Raw genomic sequence first — 14,229 nt, 5'->3', positions numbered from 1 at the left:
GGTTTTGAACAAGGGAGTGGCATGATCCGATTTATGTTTTTAAAAGATTCCTCTGCGTGGAGAATTTGCTGGCAAAGCGGGGCCAGGAGAGCAGTCAAGAGGCTGTGGTCATTATTCACCACAGGGCTCCCCTTCTTCCATCTCTCCTCAGCCAAACTCCTCGTTGCCTCCCTACTGCGCCTGGAGTCTGTCTGCACACTCTGGAAGCTGCAGTGGGCTTCCCCCAGGGGCTTTGGCAGCCTCCAGCTCTCTGAGGCTTGTGATGCTTTTGGTCCGCTCCTCCTGTTGGGAACCTCCACTCGCTGGCACCCCGGTGCTGCACCACACAACCTAAAGCGCCCATCCGGGACACAAAGCACAGCACCTGTATGAGGTCCACTCTCTGACCATCCTTCTTTCTTCCTCTGCGGGCTCCTCTCCTCTCCCTGAGGCAGAGGTGTTCTGTTCTGACTGCAGTTCTGCTGTCACCCCCACCGTCCCGTTCCCTGCTGCAGGTGCAGCTATGGTGCTTCCTGGTGAGTCAGATGCTCCCAATTGCATCCCGTCACCAGTGTCTACTAGGTGTCCACTCTGGGCATGCCTCAGGCACCTCCAAACTGAAGGCAAAGAAGGCAGACTAAACCCCTCCCCTGAGGGAGGTCTCATCCTAGTGATGGAGATAGAAAAACACATGCACAACCTACGATCTATCAGTCGGGGAATGATAAATGCCAAGATTAAAATTAAAGCAAGGGAAGCACATTGAGAATGATGGGGGTCAGGGTCCACTCTAGACAGAAACCTGGATTATTTGGATGCGCAAGTCATGTGAGTGTCAAGGGAAAGAGTGTTTCAGGCAGAGGAAAGAGCAAGTGCATGGCCCCAGTTGGAAAATGAGCTCATAAAGAAGGCGAATGTGGCTGGAGGGTGAAGGGGAACACGACTCACACCCCCATGATCTTGGCCCAGACCATGTAAACTCTTCCCATGTAGAGTCTCTCCACCTGCAGCTCACCCTCCTCCAATCTGTGGTCCCCACTCCAGTCACACTGGACTTTCCAAGGTGAAATTTTGCACACCGGGAACCTCTGCTATAAACCATTCACTGGCTTCTCATGGCTCTTAGGATAAAGATCAAACTGTGAGGGACCACTGGGCCACTCCCCGCCTCTTCTCACCACCCACCTCACACCCTCTACTCCAAATTTTATGACCAACTTTCCGTTCCTAGAATGCACTGACTCTTGACTGAGGTCTTCCTACTTTCTGGTTCCTCTGGTCCACACATTTTTGCTGCTAGCCTCCAGCCCTTGTTCCCTTACCCACCTACCTCCTACTCACTCGCCAGGAAATCAGCAGGGGTGTGACCTCCTCCAGCCACCTTCCGTGATCTCAAGGTGGGTGAAGTGTCCCTCCCAGGTGCTACATTGCAAGTGCCTGAGTATGTCTCTGTACCTCTGCAAGCCTGACAGGCCCATGAGTGCTTGTTTAGTTCATCGGAGGTGGAAACTTCAGCTCATAGCACTGGACTTGGCACACAGAAGGTGCTCATTAAATATTTTTTGAATAGATGGAAGGGTGATGTGGAAATGGAAATGGGAATGGTGCATCTGGAAAGGAAAAGGTATTCCAAGGAGGAGGATGATGGAGAAGGGCATGGCAAAGGCAGAATTGTGGAGACGGCCGTGTGTGCTGTGTCACATGCGGCAGCGAAGGAGGCCAGCCTGATGGAACAGAAGGCATGAAGGAGCAGAAGGTGAGGAGGTCAAAGAGGAGGTTGGGGCCAAGCGAGGGCATTTGGACTTTATTCTGGAGGCAACAAGGAGCCTCTGAAGATTATAATCAAAATGTGACATGGTCACAGCTCTGTTTAACAACATCAATCTGGTATGACCTGCAGGTGAAACTGCAGGGCAGGGAGGAGAGAGGGGAGGGATTTGGAGACTACCCCCACTTTTGGGGGTCAGCAGCAGACTATTCTAAACCCCTTCTTTAGCAGTAAGACCCTGGTCTAGCCAGAAGCCTCAGTGACCCTGGACAGTGAGCCTCCCCTCCCAGGGTTCCTCCTCCCCTCGGCAGAGGCGGATTGCCCTTCCTGGTGACTCACCCCAGAGGGGTCAGCTCCAAGCAGAAAGTCATTGTTGACAGGAAGAGGGGTCAGACTTTCCCTTCTCCGGCCAGCTTCCTGGGTACCAAAATAGCAACGCAGCACAGCAAAGAGCTGGGGTAGTGGAGGCCTCCCAAATGGGTTGGAGGACACATTGACCCCACCCCATGCTACCCACCCGCCCATGGGACCCACCATGCCACATGACAGCCAGCCTGACAGCACCATTCGCTGGTGAGTCAGGCAGCCCAGGGAACCCTCTCACAGCCAGCCGAGGAGATGGGAGGGACACAGAGAGAGGAGGTGCCATTTCAGCCCCCCATGCCAGGCAGGTCAGGGTGAGAAGGGCACACCAATTAGGGCTGGTTCTGAGGCTTGCATCTGGAGGGAGATGCTGGAACCAGGGCTGAGGCTCGCATCTGGAGGGAGATGCTGGAACCAGGGGACATCCGAGTTGGGGACACAGTCTGGGAAGGTGTCTAAAGGAAGTGAGAATTGAAGGAGGGACAGAGTGCTACCCAGAAGGGCATAAGTAGAGGCTGGGACCAGGTCAGGAAACATGTCCCTCTGGTGTAGAAGCTGCAAGTGAGAAACCACTGTGGTAGGAACCTCAGCAGGCTGCCTCCAGCTCCAGAAGCTGTTGGAGTTGCGGATTTGTTCTCTGTAGAAGAGCGACATCACCTGTGTGGTCTGGTTCCTAGGCTAGACCATCCTCTAGAATTCCATGTAAGCCAGAATGTTCAACTAATAAGAGAAGGCTGCACACTGGGGGTAAAGGGCGGGAAAGAAGGGGGGCTTGCAGCATCTGCAGGGGCCAGAAATCACATGCACAGAGGTGCTTTCTCAGTCAGAAAAGAGCTTAGGAAACATTGAACCAGAGAACAATGCAAGCAAACCTGTGTCCGGGAGCGGCTCCAGTGAAACCCACCTCATTCTCTGTGTATGGAATTCCAAACACCCCTTGTACAGGAGGAAGCAGCTACAGACTGTCCTACTCACCAGCTGGGTGGCACCTCCCGCTTTAAGTAATGGGTAAACTGGCTCAAGCAAGCCTGGGACTCAGAGACAGATGTGCGAAGCAGAGATGTTGCCATGCCTAGGCTGAGGGCTTTCAGCCAATTGGTGAGGGGAATGGAGGAGAAAGGAGAGAGGGGTGTTGGCCTGAGGGCCAGGATATTAAGAAAAGGGATGTATCCTGAGAGATGGGCTAAGGACCTAGAGAGTGAAGAGAAACACCCCCTCCCACAGCGTCTGCAGCACCCAGAGTTGCAAGATCCGAGATGTTCCTTTCTGTCCTCTCTTTGCTGTCCCCCTCTCCTCCTGGCCCTCCCAGCATTGCAGACCCTGCCTCTGGTTCGCAGCTGGGCTAAGGGCAAAAGCAGAAGCAGGAGCCTGAGCTGCTTTGTCCTGCCTGGATTTCTGTTCTTGCAGTTGCCACAGAACTGGCTCCTTCCCATCAGACTGGTCTTGGCTTGAACATTACATCCTCCAAGAGGCCTTTGCTAGCCACCACAGTGATGTAGTCCACCCTGACATCACTATCACAGTCCCTGCTTTAGTTTTAAGATAGCACGTACCACGAACTGGTATTTTCTCTCGTTTCCTTGTTTATTTTTGTCTCCCCCAACTAGAATGGAAGCTCCCCGAGAGCAGGAACCTTGTCAGTGTTGTTCATGGCTATATCCCCAGCACTCAGAACAGGGCCTGGCACAGAGTAGGTGCTCAAATATTTAGCTGATTCATGATTGAATAATAATTGCTAACATTGGTTCAGTGTTACTACATGATAAGTACTTATTTCAGTTATTAACTCATGGACGAGCGAGCTATAGGCATCAGGGCAAATCCAGCTCCCTGCCTGTTTTTATAAATACATTTTATTGGAACACACGCCCATCATGTACATGTTGTCCATGACCACTTTTATGATACAATGGCAGCATGGAGTAGTTGTGACAGAGCCTGAGGCCTCCTAGAAGTGCTAGAAGCTTTTCCTTACCCCTCCAACCCTCTACCACTCACATTCACCATACTGAGCCAGTCTCCCCTCTCCCCTTTGTTTTTGCTGCTCCCTCTGCCTGGGACCCCCTTCCCTGCCGGGTCCTTCTCCCTTTTCCTTGGCTCACCTGTCATTGGCCCTGAAAATTGCACCTGATCCTGGACCTTCTCCTGGAGGCTCCCAGAGCAACCTGGGCTTCCTCCCCCGTAGCACTAACTACAGGATGCTGTCACTGGCTGCTTACCGGGCTCACCCCTCCCAACTCTGCTGGACTGTGAGCTCATTGACAGTAGACTGTCTTCTACTTTGGAAATCCTAGCACTTAATCTTGAGCCAGGCACATAGTAAACATTAAGTAAAGATTTATCAGCTGGGCCCAGTGGCTCACACCTGTAATTCCAGCACTTTGGGAGGTCGAGTTGGGTGAACCACTTGAGGTCAGGAGTTCGAGACCAGCCTGGCTAACATGGTCAAACCCCATCTCTACTAAAAACACAAAAATTAGCCAGGCATGATGGCGGGCCCCTGTAGTCCCAGCTACCTGGGAGGCTGAGGTGGGAGAATCGCTTGAACCTGGGAGGCGGAGGTTGCAGTGAGCCGAGACTGTGCCACTGCACTCCAGCCTGGGTGGCAGAGCAAGAGATCAAGACTCTGTCTGAAAAAAAAAAAAAAAAAAAAAAAAAAAAGGATTTATCCAGTGGATGGCTATCTGATTTTTGTCAGGCATGGGGTGAATAACGGTGCACACTGAAAATATTTACTATCTGTCCCTTCACAGAAAAGATCTGTAGACCCCTGTAGTAGCTCAGTTAATCCTCACCAGCACCATTAAGGTCAGTGCTGTTATTATATCCATTTTATAGATAAGGCAACTGAGACATAGAGGCACAGAGGGCTTGTCTAAGATTACACAGCTATTAAGTACAGAGGCTGGAGTTGAATCAGGCAGTCTCGCTCCAGCCCATGTTGGATCATTCCCTTTCTAAGAATGTTACCTGCTTCATTCTCTTTCTAAGAATGATCAGGAGGTGCTGATGGGGTGGGAGGGATGAGCTGGCCAACGTCATAATGGAAGCAGCACAGCAGGAAGGAGAGCTGGGAGCCCAGCAGAGCCCTGATGGCCCAGGGCTATTGTTTTTGAGGCTTGGCCTGATTCTGGGACCCAGAGCTCTCAAATTCTGTTTCCTAGAGCAGGAGTCCTACCCCTAAACATACATAAACACCCCCAACCTTCCCAATCTGAAGATTGAGTGTAGAATACTCCCCACTTAGGACTTGAGGTCTCAACATTTTCCTTAAACCTTTGACTCCTGCTACGAGTTGTCTACATGAGAGTTGTCTTAGTCTGTTTTCTGCTGTTATAGCAGAATACTTGAGACTGGGTAATTTATAAAGAAAAGAAATTTATTTCCCCAGTTCTGGAAGCAGGGAAGTCCAAGGGCATGGCCCCAGCATCTGCCTGGCATCTGGTGAGGGTCTTCTTGCTGTGTTATAACAGGGTAAAAGGGCAAGCAACCACGTGAGACACAAAGAGAGAAGCATCAGAGGACAGAATCAATGGATAACAGCACACCCACATGATAACATGAATCCATTCGTGAGGACTCCCCCTCGTAGCCCCACCTCCCAACATGGTCACATTGAGGATTAAGTTTCTAACACATGAACTTTTGGGGGACATGTTAAAACCATAGCAAGAACAAGGATCCAGTGGTCTCTGATTTAATACAGTTAGGTTAATTTAAGGCTGAATATACTTTTACTTAAAAAGAGGTCGGATGAGGTAACTCATGCCTGTGATCCCAGCGCTTTGGGAGTCTGAGGCAGGCAGATCACCTGAGGTCAGGAGTTCAAGACCAGCCTGGACAACATTGTGAAACCCCATCTCTACTAAAATACAAAAATTAGCTGGGCACGGTGGCGCACATCTGTAGTCCCAGCAACACAGGAGGCTGAGGCAGGAGAATTGCTTGAACCCAAGAGGCAGATGTTGCAGTGAACCAAGATCGTGCCACTGCAGGCGAGACTCCATCTCAAAAAAAAAAGAAATTTTTGTTGTAGTTCCACAAAAGAATGATCTGGCTTCTATGGGCTTCACAGTTTAAACATGTTCAAGAACTTCCCATTCTTCTGATGTTGACATTTGGATGCGGTTCAACTCAGAGGTTAAAAAAAAAAACAAGAATTAAATCCTCTAGAATCAGAAGAAATATTGCAGCCTTGAAAATCACAGCTCTACTCATGAGGCCTCCCAGATGTGCTAGAAGCTTTTCCTTACTGATAAGAAGTGCAAAAAAAAAGAAGGCAAGCGCTTTCTCCTTAAGGCCCCCAGAGCAACCTGGGCTTCCTCCCCGACAGCACTAATTATGGGATGCTGTCACCGCCTGCTTCCAGCCTCAACCTTCTAGCCCACCGGACCGTGAGCTCACTGACAGTAGACTGTCTTCTACTTTGGAAATCCCAGCACGAAACCTTAAGCCAGGCACATAGAAAACATTCAATAAAGATTTATCCAGTGTATGGCTATCCAATTTTTGTCAGGCGTAGGGGTGTATAATGGAAAACAAGACGGAAGCAGAAGGTTGTGACCAACCCGACGAAGGCCCTGGCATCAGTCAAGGGTGCTAGCATTCATGCTGTGGGTGTGTGGAGCCACTGTCAGCACTAGGTGAGGCTACGGCAGGGAGGACAATGCCCATCGGCAGGACTGCTATGCCACATGAGGGCTGGAGCAGAGCAAGGACAGACCAAGAGTGAGGAAGGCCTGACAGGTGCCCCAGCATCCTGTATGCATGCAGGTCTCTGCAGCCTTTGGAGAGCCTGGACAAGTACCCTGAGTTCTGCTAGCACCTGGGTTACACTGACAGAGCAAGTTCTGACCTGCAGCTCTGGTATCCTGCCAGAACCCATGACCTCACCCAAGTGCAGAGGGCCCATGACAAGCATGTGACACAGCAGCCAGCACGGGGACAGGCCACAGTGGGATGAAGGGATGGAGCTTAGCTTAGAAACAGGAGAAGGAAAAAGGTTACTTCCAGCGGGGGGAATAGCCTGGATTCCTAAAATCCATTCATTCACTCATTCATTCATCCATTCAACAAAGCTTTATTGAGCACCTACTATATATGGGGTCTGTGGGAGATAAAAGCTGTCTCTACATTCATAGTTTATTAAGAAGAAGGGTAAGAAATGTACATAAACACAAGAGAGACACAGAGACCAAAGAACCATGGGGCCAGAGGAGAGAGGAAGCATTCCTGTTGAGAGTGAGGGGGAAGGCTTCCCGAGGAGGGGACGTTTCAGACAGGCCCTAAAGATGAGTACAAGGAGATTCCAACAAGAAGACATGGGAGGGACAAGCAGGAAAGGCAGGAGACCATGAGCTCCTGGGGGTGGGAACCATGGCAATCTGGTTCCTAATTCTCCCTGGTCCCCACTTGGTGGTCAGTGAGCATTTGTCTTGTTTGTTGAATGAGACAATGACTGTTTCCTGGCCCCTCCTTCTCTCTTCACCTGGATCCACCACTGATTACCCGAATTTCTCCCTCTACAGCACTTAGTCTCCTGAGCTCTGTTCCTTCTGCCAAACCCACATCTTGGCCCTCAAAGACAAAATGTCCCTTTCTCTGACCCCACACACCCTCTCCTCATATCCTTGATCTCACCCCTGCCTATCCCCAGGACCCTGCTCCTTCAGTGGCCCTGTCTCTCCATCTGCTTAGCTTCTCCCTCTGTGGGCTCCTTCCCTTTAGCTGATAAACCTGTATAAGGGTCTGGCGCTCCCCCAAGCCCTCACTTCCTAATAAGATGCTGCATTTCCTAAGAACAAGTCCAGGCACCACGGGATGTGCCTCTTCACGGTCCCCATCAGATGGTGCCCTATGCCTGGAAAACATTCATTGAATGGATGCATCCAATCCTGTCATCTCCTAGCATCCTCAGTGGTCCTCAATGTAAAGTCAAATGTCACGTGTATGACCTACAGATGCCCAGTGAATGGGATTGTTCTGGCCTGTCTCTCACTTCCTCTAGTCTTCCTCCCCAGCTCCAATCATTCCTGAGTAATTATACTACTCAGAACCCACTACACTGCCCTTGCCTCTCCTGAGCTTTGTGCATGCTGTTCCCTCTCTCTGGAATGCTCCTTCCCTCTCTCTGGAATGCTCATCACCACGTGCACTTTTGCTCTCAATGCAACTCAAGGGTCTCCTCCTCCCACGAGACTGTGAGCTTCCTGGGAGTAAAAGGTGGTCCTGGTTAATAACTTTAGCCCTAGCGCCTACGTAGCTGCTCAATAGATGTTCATCAAATAAGCAAGTTAAGGAATATAGGGAGAAGTGCTAGTGATTCCAGAGGCATATGCTCAATTTTCCTCTTGAGTCCTGGCTCCCACCTGCAAAAAGAGGTGAAATTCCTTAGGGGCACAGAGTGTCCAAGAAGACATGAGCCCATAGTCTGGTTTCCCCCAAACTCAGCTCTAGGAAGATTCTTCTTTTAAGCTGGCTTAAAGAATTCGGCATGTGCTTAATGATTTTCTTTTAATTCAAGGCAGAACGGGAGTATGACTTCTATTGTCACGTTCTAAAAATATTTTTTCTATGGTTCTCTGCTTTCTTCACAGTAAAATAGCCTTGGCATGACCCTGTTTTTGCATAACTGAAAACACAATTTAATGAAATAGCACTTTATGAGCTTTAAGGGAAGCAAATATCTGACCTAATCAGGGGTGGAAAAGGGGATAGAGACTCTATGCTAGGCTGTTCCATCTCTGTTAGGAAAGGCCCAGGGCCAGGCAGTTCCCAGCTTTTCAAAGAACATTGGCACTGGAGTCCAGGATCGATTATCCTCAATCAATCAGCAAATATTTATTGCGTGAGTACAGCATGGGGGCCTATAGCTGCAGAAAATAAGATGCATGTGAACCTGGTTTGCTTTCTATGGTGAGCTCTGTCTGGTCATATCATTCCCGTTACTTCTATAAATAATTGTAGCTAATAGTCACTGGGCAGCCACTCTGCAGCATGGGCCTGGTTGTACACTACGTTGACTTTTTGTAACACTCTGAGACACGTAGTATGACTTCCACTTAGTAGATGAGGAAACTGAAGTTCATAAAAGTTCCTACATTGCCCCAGGTCACAAAGCTAGAAAGTAGCAGATCTGAGAGCTGAATGTAGATCTGATTTCAACCCCAAAGTTCTTTACTAATGATAGCCAACATCACATGAGTCTTCTAAGATTACAGAGCATTTTCCAGTAAATTTCTAATTTGATTCTGTCACTACTCATGGGAGGCCAAAATTATGATAATTCCCATTTTACAGATAAGAGAACTGAAGCTTGGAGGATTCAAGCAACTTGCCAAAGGTCCCTGTTGGTAAATGGTATATCCAAAAAGATCTGAGCTGAAGCCAATTCCTGCCTTCCTTCTGCTACACTTTGGCAAGGACTGGATCATTGAGTGTTGGCCCCTCAGCTGCTTCTAGCAAAGAGCTGGATACTGATAGGCAGAACTCTCACCTAACAGCCCCAACGAACACCCTGGTGCCAAGCCATGGATGGCCCTGACTGGACTTTGCCCCAGACACCTGCCCATGGAGGACAGAAGAGGAGGCTGTTCCAGGCCAAGTGACCAGCTGCTCTGGGGACTCGCAGCCCGGCACTGGAAGCTGACAGGGAGCAGGAGGGGCAGAGCGCTCTGCCTGGGCTCCAACAAACAGGCTTTCTAGTGAATGGACCAATTGGCAGTTGTGGGTTATGTGGCCAGTTGTGGTTAGGGGAAGGGAGGAGCTCCTGGAGGAACACTGCATTCCTGCTCCTGTCAGTGACTCCGAGAGAGTTCTGGACTAAGAGGTGGGAGCACAAGCCGTGTCAACTCCTCTGGGCTCCAGAATTAAGCCCACTCCCACATCCTCCTGGCCCCTGGAGCAGGAGCTCTCCCCATGACAGGATTGAGAAGGGGTTTTCCTGAGTGGAACCAGCCTTGGTCATACACCACCCCGCTCCCCACACCCCCGCCACTGTTCCTTGACTGAGAAGGCATTAGCACAGACACTCTGGAGTCCCCCTTTAATGACACTTGAGGTAGCACTGACTGAACAACAAATGCAGTGCCCTCTCTGCTTCACCAGCCCCTCAACAACGACCACTCTACGCCTTCTCTAGCTATATTCTGTATTCTATATATTCTAAGCAATGCTTTAGGCATTTTATGCATAATCACCTAACTGATCCTTATACCAACCCTATGAGTAAGGCACCATTATTATTACTATTTATTTTTTACTTTATTTATTTATTTATTTTTTGAGACGGAGTCTCACTCTGTCGCCCAGGCTGGAGTACAGTGGCCAGATCTCGGCTCACTGTAAGCTCTGCCTCCCGGGTTTAGGCCATTCTCCTGCCTCAGCCTCCCGAGTAGCTGGGACTATAGGCGCCTGCCACCATGCCTGGCTACTCTTTTGTAGTTTTGGTAGAGACGGGTTTTCACTGTGTTAGCCAGGATGGTCTCGATCTGACCTTGTGATCTGTCCTTTTCGGCCTCCCAAAGTGCTGGGATTACAGGCGTGAGCCACCGCGCCTGGCTGAGTAAGGGCACCATTATTAACTTCATTTTACAGATGAGAAAACTGAGGCACAAAATGATTAGGCACCCTACCCAGGGTCATGGAGTTATCAGGAGGCAGAGCTCGGATTTTAGCCCAAGCAGTTGGGTTACAGAGCTAATGCCCTTACTCGCCACATTCCACTTGTGAGGGCTGTGAGACTTTTCCTTCCCCCAGGGAGAAGTGCCTAGCAGCAGCCAACGGAAAGGGGACTTGTCTTCTGGCTGGGGGACCCGGGACTGGGCTGGGCTGGGCCCCCGGCCCAAGGCTCACGGCAGCCACAGAAATGAGTGAGTATTGCTTGTTGTATTTGGAGTCACCCATGACTTTCCTCCCTTCACACGGGGCAACCTTAGGAAGGTGTCCTCTCCCCACTTACTCTCCTGCTCTGGGCCTCCCCCATCTCTGCCCAGCCTGGCCTCCACACAGGCATCCAAGCATCACCTTGGACTTCCCAGTTGGCACTGGGCAAACCAACATAGAGAACCAAGACAAGGAGCAACCTTAAATCACGTAAGTGGAATAGAGGGGTCTATCTCTCTGGCTGTATCTAGGACCTGATTTCTTCTAATTCCCAATCTCTTCTCTACTCCAGGTTTCTGATTTCCTTCAAGTGACTTCTGAAGCCAAACCACTTTGGGCCTTTGGGGCACTGGAACATTTCTTCATTGTCATACTCATACCCCTTGATGCGTGTGTCCCTGGCAGTCTGTGAGGAGGGAGGCCATGTAATTCAACAAAGTGTGGACAAGCACAGGCCAGGCATGCAGCAGGCACCAAAAATGTTTATTGTACTAACAGATGACTACAGATGGTGTAGGTTCTCACTTCCTGTTTCTAGGTAATTCTCTGCCTCATTTACTCTGAAGTCACATAGGGCCAGGATAGGAAGTGAGCTTGCTGTGATGCTTGGGCACCAGCTGACACATCATCCTTTTCATGATTCTCTTTTTCCGATGAAGGTTGGAAACTTTCATTCTAGAAGGGTCCTCAGCTGAGGGGTTGTGACTTTAAGGGGTAGGGAGGCCACTTGGGAAGCCAGAATTCACTGTGGATAAATTGCTTATCAATTTCTGGGTTAGATTTTTCAGTTCTGAGGGGTTCATGAGAGCAACCTAAGAATCGGTCCTGCTGAGGTCCAGGAGACAGTGCCCGGCCTGGTTGTGGCAGGAAGCTCCAGGAGAGGAAAGTGGACAGGCTGCTGATACAGTCTTGCATTGCAGCAGTGCTTGCCCTTTGTGGGTGGCACAAGTCCTGAAGCCAGCACGTATTTCTGTGGCTCTGGGACAAGGGGGACAGCTGACTTTCCCCCAGCCATAGGATGGCGTGGTCTCAACAAGTATCAATGGTTCCAAAGTACCAAAGATTGGCTCTTGGTAGTTTGCCAAACACAAAGGCTTCACAGCAGCCCTAGGAAGCTGGCAGGTGGGAACTGTTGTTCCCATTTAATTGACAAGGACATTCTGTCCAAGATCCTTCCCTGGTGGCTGCTTTACCAACCTTCATGCTGCCCCTCATCTTGAAAGTGGGAGAAGACATGACTGAAAGGGCAGGCTGCAGTACAAAGGACATAGGTGCATGGCTGGGAGATGGGACGCTCTGGCTCTGACGTCCTGCTCCCAAATCTGGTCAGCCAGGAGTCCTACATTCTGGCCCTTTCTGTAGCACTGGGACAAGAAAGCAGCATTTTCTTTGCAGCCCCAGCTTCCAAGGTAGCTGCTGTCCACCCCCAGTTGACTTTCTAAAGAGCCACAGAGCCACTTAGGTGGAAGAAAGAAAGGTGGGAAGGAAGGAGAAAAGGAAGGGAGAAAGAAAGGAAGAGAAAAGGAATAGAAAAAAGAAAGAAAAGGGAAAGAAATGAAGAATGAAAGGGAGAACAAACAAAAGAAAAGTAGGAAAGAAAAAAGAACAAAGGGAGGAGGAATAGAGGGATGCATGAATAAAGGGAGAAAGAAAGAAAAGAGAAAGAGAAAGGAAGAAAGAAAGTTCTTTGTGATAGAAGGCCATTCCCTAGAAGAGATCTCAAGAGGAAATTGGCTGTCAAATAGTTTCAAGGAAATGATATTTGGACAACCAGCAAATGAGGGTTTCCTCCCACTTCCTGCCATCCATCTCCATTTCCCTCTGTTCAATCTCTCACCTCCCTCCAGTGGTTCATTCCTCTGGCAAATAGCATCTCTCCCATGCTCCCTTCTACTCTCTTCTGGGGTCAGCTTAGCACTGCTTCCTTGATGATGCTACATCAGGAAATCGTCAAAACCCCAAATCTCGGATGCTTCCAATTCCCCTATACCTGTCCCAGAACCTGGCCTGGGACATGACTTCACTGGTAGTCAGCAGGGAGGCCAGCAGCTAAGCTGACCAAGGTAAGCATGCAGAGCTGAGTCCTCTTACTCCAGGACTCACTCTGGAGGTCCCCGCCCTCAACTCATCATTCATGTGTGACTCTGGAGGAGGAGGCTTATCCTGTCTGGGCCTCCATTTTTCATCCGAGGCAACATGGGGTGGAAAATCTCTTTCTGTGGTACCAGCACTCCTTGCCCATGGATGGGTACAAACAGCTTGCATGGATGTGAAGAACTAAGACACCATGTGCAGACGGACACCATCCTGCTGACTTGGCCCTAAGATGCAGGCAGGACCTGCCAGCCACAAGTCTCCCAGCCAGCCAGGCAGACGCAATGAGGCTGGGGGGCTTGCGGAGGGTAGAGGGAAGAACATCAGTTCCAGGGCAGGAGCAAGCGGAGGAGACTCAGGTGAGTCACTTGAGGCTAGCCATCAGCTTTTCCAGCCTCAATTTCCCTGTGTCTGGTGACAAAACATGTCCACATCAAGCAGATCCACAATCCCTCCTTTTAAGGTAACAGAGAAGAGACAGCTGCAAGTCCCACTGTGGAGTCATGGTTATCAAGGACCTTGCTCATCCCTCTGCAACTCCGTGAAGGCAGAGCCTCCCAGAGCCCCACAGCCCACATGTCCAAAGAGCTTTCATCACTGAACCCCTACTGTGTGTTGTGCATTGCTTTAGGGACTCCCATATGACCCATTTGACCTCATGACCACTCCTTGGGAAAAGTCTTAAAATTGCCACTGTACAAATGAGGAAAGAGAGGCTCAAAAAGCTAAGGAGTTTGTCCAAAGTTACACAGCAAATGAATGGCAGAGCTGGGACTAAAATCTGACCTTGGGACTCCCAAGTCCACTGCACCATTGCGGTGTCATTGCTTTAGAACCCATGTGAGTGAACAGATAATAGTAACAATAGCACTTACTGTCTTCAGGCCCTGTGCTAAATACTTCACAGGCCTTATCTCATTCAATACTCATAACACCTTAGTTCAGAGAGAGAAATTAACATCTCTGTTTTATAGACAAGGGAACTGAGAGAAGTTTGTCCAATGTCACACAGCAAATAACTTGGCAGAGCTACCAAGGTCAAATCACTTGTAAGTAGTGGAGTCAGGTTCAAACTAGGGTATGTAAAGAACTTCAGTTTGGGGAATGAGGACCTCAAGCCTTGCACCAACGTGGAGAATGAT

This window comes from Chlorocebus sabaeus, chromosome 20 (genome assembly GCF_047675955.1).
Source record: "Chlorocebus sabaeus isolate Y175 chromosome 20, mChlSab1.0.hap1, whole genome shotgun sequence".
In the NCBI taxonomy this organism is placed as follows: Eukaryota; Metazoa; Chordata; class Mammalia; order Primates; family Cercopithecidae; genus Chlorocebus; species Chlorocebus sabaeus.
The sequence above is the reverse complement of the archived record's forward strand: the minus strand, read 5'-3'. Positions refer to the sequence as shown.